Source organism: Hyaena hyaena, unplaced genomic scaffold (assembly GCF_003009895.1).
Source record: "Hyaena hyaena isolate Hyena2069 unplaced genomic scaffold, ASM300989v1 scaffold_189, whole genome shotgun sequence".
NCBI lineage: Eukaryota > Metazoa > Chordata > Mammalia > Carnivora > Hyaenidae > Hyaena > Hyaena hyaena.
Window position 1 is genome coordinate 1429626 of NW_024080821.1, and position 6779 is coordinate 1436404.

At 44.3% G+C, this 6779-nt stretch overlaps 1 long non-coding RNA gene across 3 annotated transcripts; it reads right to left on the reverse strand.

Moving 5' to 3' along the window:
* Window positions 1–87: 87 nt before the first annotated feature.
* LOC120237728 lies at window positions 88–6765 on the reverse strand. 3 transcript variants are annotated; one of them, XR_005530028.1, is made up of 4 exons: window positions 6713–6765; window positions 5239–5463; window positions 785–916; window positions 88–115 (listed from the first exon to the last, which is right to left on the reverse strand). It is a non-coding gene; the product is annotated as an uncharacterized LOC120237728 (long non-coding RNA). The 3 variants fall into 3 exon arrangements; XR_005530026.1 differs by having other exon boundaries at window positions 785–987; XR_005530027.1 differs by lacking the exon at window positions 6713–6765 and adding an exon at window positions 5718–5773 and having other exon boundaries at window positions 785–987.
* Window positions 6766–6779: the final 14 nt, after the last annotated feature.

The following is a 6779-nucleotide window of genomic DNA, read 5'->3' on the forward strand; positions in this document are numbered from 1 at the left end:
GAGCTGTCAGCACAGAGCCCGACATGGGGCTTGAACTCCAGAGCTATGAGATCATGACCTGCGCCGAAGTTGGATGCTTAACCGATTGAGCCACCAAGGCACCCCTGTTTTGAGACTTAAAAGAGAAAGTATATGTAAGGCACTTGACAAATCCGGGAAGGATCTAATACCTGGAAACCACTATTGGTGTTGTCACTATTCTTTCTATTTCTCCTTCTCATCTGTGAAAGATGATTTGTGAATCACCTTTGCTTAAATTTCATACGCATACCCACTCCTTTCTCAGACACGTGATAGAAAGTCCATAGAAGATTTCTGAATGACCAAATGACATGGGGATTAATCAAACACATATTAAGATATATAATTCTATATGTTGTTGAAATAAAAATCCAGGTTAATTAGAAAAGGAAATACGGGGGCACCTGGGTGGCTTAGTCGGTTAAGCGTCCGACTTTCGCTTAGGTCATGATCTCGCGGTTTGTGGGTTCGAGCCCCGCGTCGGGCTCTGTGCTGACTGCCAGCTCAGAGCCTGGAGCCTGTTTCAGTCTGTGACTCCTTCTCTCTCTGACCCTCCCCTGCTCACGCTGTCTCTCTCTCTCTCTCCTAGAAATAAATAAAAAAAAAAATGAAAAAAACAAACAAACAAAAAGTTAAAAAAAAAAAAAAGAAAAGAAAAGGAAATACGGCCCCTTTTCAATAGGAGTTGATTTCCCCCCATCTCCACGCCCTGTGCCCTTGGCTTCCCTTCTCATATCCTCAGGACTTCTACACAAACACGTACCTTCCTGTCTGGAGCAATAATACAATGGTAAGATGGTTTGGCCTTGGACAGGAGCCTTTCTGGCCTGCTGCATGCTTCCACAGTGGGCTGTAATTTCTGCTCTGTGTCCAGGACATTGGCCCCAGCGTACATCTGCCCAATAGGTGAGGACAGCCAAGGTCAGCATCAGATTCCTGATGGCCAGTGCCAGGCATCCCTCCAACCTAAACAGGAATGGCAGAGGAACTGGCAAAGTTTGGGAACGTACGATGGTACAAATAAACATGCTAGGGGAGTGGGGCATGGACCAAACAATTTGTGAAACCACTTCTAAGGCTGCTGTCATATTATACTTCATTCAAGAAAAGTGCTAGGCCTTCAACTGGGAAAGAAAAGTTTGATTCTTCTGAGGAAGAGATCCTGAAATCTGTGTTGTTTTTCTCTGTGGGCTCTCAGTCGGGATAAGCTTCAGAGAGACTAAGAGACACCCTAGCCTGGGTTCCTTAACCTTAAGCAGCATAAGAACCACCCAACATCGGGCACCTGGGTGGCTCAGTCAGTTAAGCGTCCGACTTCGGCTCAGGTCATGATCTCACAGTTTATGGGTTCGGGCCCCGCATCGGGCTCTGTGCTGACAGCTAGCTCAGAGCCTGGAGCCTGTTTCAGATTCTGTACCTCCCTCTCTCTCTCAGAAATAAATAAAAAGCTTTTAAAAAATTAAATAAAAAAAATAAAGAATCACCCAACATCTGTGAAAGTCTCTCCCATGGAAAATGAAGACAAAGGAAACCAAAGGGAAAAGCAACATGGGGCCATCAGAGACCATGCAAGGAGAGAAGGAGAAGACAACTATCCAATACTATCCTCTGAGTCATGGTTCATGAGTTCAAGCCCTGCGTTGGGCTCTGTGCTGACAGCTCAGAGCCTGGAGCCTGCTTCTAATTCTGTGTCTCCCTCTCTCTCTCTGCCCCTCACACTCTGTCTCTTTCTCTCAAAAATAAACATTAAATGTTTTTCAAAAAAGACGTTCTTAGAAATTAAAAAATTAATCAAAAGATCCAAAGATAAAGCTATGGAAATATTTTAGAAAAACAGAGCCAAATTGAGAGAGAGAGAGAGACATTGAGAGAGGAGGGAAGTTTAAAAAAACAACAACAAAGCAAGTGAGAAAAAGTATTTTTAAAGAGAGGACATTTATACAGATGAGTTGAAAAGTTATGTCCACACAAAAACCTGCACACAGAGGCCTACAGTCACTTATTCATAATTGCCGAAACTTGGAATCAACCAGATGAACTCCAGTATGTGAATGGATAAATAAACTGATGAGTAATATTCCAAACAGTGCAATACACTATTCAGCACTAAAAAGACATGAGCTATCAAGCCATGAAAACAGAGGAACCTTAAATGCCTATTACTAAATGAAAAAAAGCCAATCTGAAAGAGCTGCATATGATATGATTCCAACAATATGACATTCTGGAAAAAGCAAAACTATGGAAATGGTAAAAAGATCAGTGGTTACAAGGGCTGGGGACTGGGGAGAAAATTAACAGGCAGAATATGGAGAATTAGGGCAGTGAAACTATTCTGTATGTTGCTATAATGGTAGGTACGTGTCATTATACATTTGTCCAAAGCCATAGAATGTGCCCCACCAAGAGTGAGGCCTAAAGCAAACTAGGGACTTTGGGGGACAATGGTGTGTTAACGGAGGTTCATCGTTGGTAACAAATGCACCACTCTGGGGCACCTGGGTGGCTCAGTCCGTTAAGCATCCAACTTGGGCTTAAGTCATGATCTCACGGTCCTTGAGTTTGAGCCCCATGTCTCGCTCTGTGCTGACAGCTCAGAGCCTGCAGCCTGCTTCAAATTCTGTCTCCCTCTCTCTGCCCCTCCCCCACTCACACTTCATCTCTCTCACACAAATAAAGATTTAAAAATCTTTTCAAAAATGCACCACTCTGGTGGGGGAGGCTCTGCCTGTGTGGGGACAGGAGCTATACCTGAAATCTCTGTGCTTTCTACTCCATTTTTCTGTGAACCTAAATCTGCTCTAAAAAATAAAGTCTATTTTAAAAAAGAGAGAGAAAGAGGGAAGACAGTCTACGAGGTCCAACATCTAAATAAGAGAAGTTTTAAAAAGGAGATCACAGGGGCACCTAGGTATCTCAGTCGGTTGGGCATCCAACTCTTGATTTCGGCTCAGGGCATGATCTTATGGTTCGTGAGTTTGAGCCCCACGTCAGGTTCTGTGATGGTGGATTCTGCTCTGGATTCTCTCCCTCTTCCTCTCTGTCCCTCCCCTGCACATGCAGTCGCTTGTTTTCTCTCTCTCTCTCTCTCTCAAAATAAATAAATTAGGGGCACTTGGGTGTCTCAGTCGATTAGGCACCCGACTTTGGCTCGTCATGATCTCACAGCTCGTGGGTTCAAGCCCCGCATGGGGCTCTGTGCTGACAGCTCGGAGCCTGGAGCCTGGAGGCTGCTTCAGATTCTTTGTCTCCCTCTCTGTGCTCTTCTCCTACTCTCTGTCTCTGCGTTTCTCTCAAAAATAAATAAACATTGGGGTGCCTGGGTGGCTTAGTCGGTTAAGCGTCCAACTTTCGCTTGGGTCATGATCTCGCGGTTCGTGGGTTCGAGCCCCGCGTCAGGCTCTGTGCTGACTGCCAGCTCAGAGCCTGGAGCCTGCTTCAGAGTCTGTCACTCCCTCTCTCTCTGACCCTCCCCNCCGCGTCAGGCTCTGTGCTGACTGCCAGCTCAGAGCCTGGAGCCTGCTTCAGAGTCTGTCACTCCCTCTCTCTCTGACCCTCCCCTGCTCACGCTGTCTCTCTCTCTCCTAGAAATAAATAAAACATTAAAAAAATTAAAATAAATAAATAAATAAATAAATAAACATTAAAAAATTGTTTTAATTAATTAACTTTTTTTTAAAAAGACGATCACAGAAAATAGAGGGGAGGAAATTAACAAAGTAATTCTAGAACCAAAAGACATGAGCTGCTAGACTGAAAGCACCCACCAAACCTGGCAAAATACATTAAAAACAGACTCACACCAGGCACACATCTGTGAAATTTCAGAACACTGGAGAAAAAGAGAAGATTCTACAAGTTTCCGGGAAGCACAAATAATGCCCATTCAAGGGGTCAGGAATAAGCATAACCTTAGACATCTCTACAGCAACATTCAAAGCAAGCAGAAATGAAGCAACGTCGGGGTGCCTGGGTGGCTCAGTCGGCTGAGCGTCTGACTTTGGCTCAGCTCATGATCTCGCCTTTCATGAGTTCGAGCCCCGCATCAGGCTGTGCTGACAGCTCAGAGACTGGAGCCTGCTTCAGATTCTGTGTCTCCCTCTCTCTCTAGAAATGGAGCAATGTCTTCAAGGTCGTGCAGGGAAATCATTTCCAGCTTTGAACTCTATACCCAGATAAATAATCAGGTATGGAGGGTGGAATAGGGTATCTGTAGACATCCAAGGATTCAACACAATACTTCCCATGTACCTTTGTTCCTAAAGGAACTGATGGGTGTGCTCCACAAAGACAAGAGAACTCACCAAGAAAGGCCAAATGCCAGAACCCAGGGAACAGAAGGTGCAAACAGAATAGCCATGAAGGGAAATCCCAAGGCGACCCCTGTGCTCTGACGCAGACGGCAGACACTCCAGGTTGGCACAAGTGTGGTCTGCGTCACGACACACTGAGGACCGACTGCCTGGGTGAACCAGGTTCCTATTTATTTGTGCTTTGACCAAAACCTACGAACTGACAAAGTTCCTGCTTCCCCCGCCCCACACACTTTGCCTGGAGCAGCTGAATACTCCTTCTGGAGCAAGGTGCCACGTGAACCTTTCTCCAAGAACCTGAAGGAAATCCTAAGAAACTAAGGAAACATGGAAACAGCCCCTCTCCCAGCCAGATTTCTGCCTGATGTTCAAACTACAGCCCTGGTCAGTCGGCCTCACTGTCATTAGCAATCTTCCCAAGATCATGCCTTCTGATCATCTCACGAGGGCTCTCCTCCAGGAAGCTGGATTCAAACTCTGCCCCAGACTCAGCCCATCTCCTCCAGGAGCCTTCATACATTAGTAGCTTCACTGCTGTTTCCTGACAGGACCAGGTTTGGGCTTGCTTTTCAAAACAAAACTATATTTGGGAAGAGGGATCCTTTCAGGGATGGTAGAACTTTAAAGAAAAGCAAGGGAGCGAAGGAGCTACAAATTAGGATAGTAGTTGTTTCCTGATGAGGGTAGCAATCAGGTGGGCACAGGAGAGGCTCTGAATGTTCAATATGTCAAGCTGTGTGGTGGGTACCCAGGTGTTTATTTTATTATTGTTTCTAACTGCACATATGTTTAACTGCATATATGTTCTTATACGTTTCACAGGATATTTTGTACTTGTGATAGATTTCACAATTTAACACCCCCCCCCAAAAAAAAAGCTTGGATAAGAAAATGAAAGGATCACCTGGGGGACTTGTTAAGCAGGCAGCATCTCAGCACCACTGTAATTCTGATTGGAAAGACCTGGTCAAGACCTGGGAATCCACATTTTTCGATGATGCTAAGCAGGTGGTCAAAGACCATATCTTGAGCTACCCGCCTGGCTTCAGAGCATGTAGACATCAAACTGAGGTCAAAGCCCCAACTCACTTAACTCCTGGTTGTGTGACATCAAGCAAGTCTTCCTCGTCTGTAAAATGAGAATGATAAATTATAAATAATAGCAAAATATTAAAGACAGATGGCCAAAAATGGAGGTAAGTTCACAACTGTGAACTATCTCCATAGAATGCAACCATTATATACAAATTCATAAAAGCTTGGAAAAGTTATTTTGTAAATGAAAAGACAGCCAGATAGAGAATATATGTACCATAGAATCAAAATTATGTACAGGAAAAAATAAACCAGTTTCCGTTGAAAATAATGAAAAAATATGCCTACATGTTCAAACACAGGTTGTCTTTGGGGTGAGAGATGGATGATTCTTTCTTTGCCTTTTTTCTTTTCTACGTTTTCCAAATGTTCTATAATGGGAATTTTTTTTTAACCCCTCAATTTTTAAAAGTATATTCTTTGTTATGTTTTCAAATCGAAACTAAATTAAGGGCTCTGCCTCAAATAGGATTCACAGATGTGGATGGCCAGGATGTCTCTGATCCAAGCCTCACAATGCCGCCACACACTCTTCCCACTTTACCACAGCCCACCCCCAATCTTCATAATCCAGATGGCTGGACACTTTAGATCCCTACTCAAAATGCAGCCCAGGAACCATCAACATCAGCACCACTTGACCCTGTGTTACCAATGCAGACTTTCAACCCCTCTTCCCCAAGAAAGAGAATTAGAACCAGCATTTTAACAATATCTCCAGAGGCAATGTTTTTAGAGATGTAACAAAATAAGAGACACTCTCTCCTTTGACGGTTTAATTTGGATTGAAGCTAACTTGGATGACCAAGATAAAACAAAGGGATCTCAGTCCCAACATTGCCTAGGAGCCATCAAGCATGTTTCTCTGCCACTCTGCACCTCGGTTTTCCTCATCTGGAAAACGGGAATGATAAACTCAGCCTGGTGTCTAGCAAGTGCAGAGATGAAAGCAGGGGTGCAGCAAACCATTTTTTAATAGGCTAAATAAATGCTTCTTGTCGGGTTTGTTTCAACAGGACTGGCACTCTGTAAGAGCTAGGGCTCAGTGTTTGGCTCAACGTAAGCCTGTGTGGGTTTAATAAACAACTAGTAAGAATTTTTTACTTGGATTGTCTGCCTCATTCTTTCAGTATATAATACTCAAATCTGCCAGTTTCCTCCCAACATTCAAAACTGTACCAGCTCCCACCTCCGCCACTGAGAGAGGTGGGGGAAGTTGAAGGTCATAGATGGGCTTCCTGCAAATCGTTCATACGAGAACTTCCTACACTATGGTTACGGACCTGGAAGGCTCAACCCTGCATCCTCTCTACAGCCCTCACCTTACGGTTACTCCGCCCACCGGTCTCT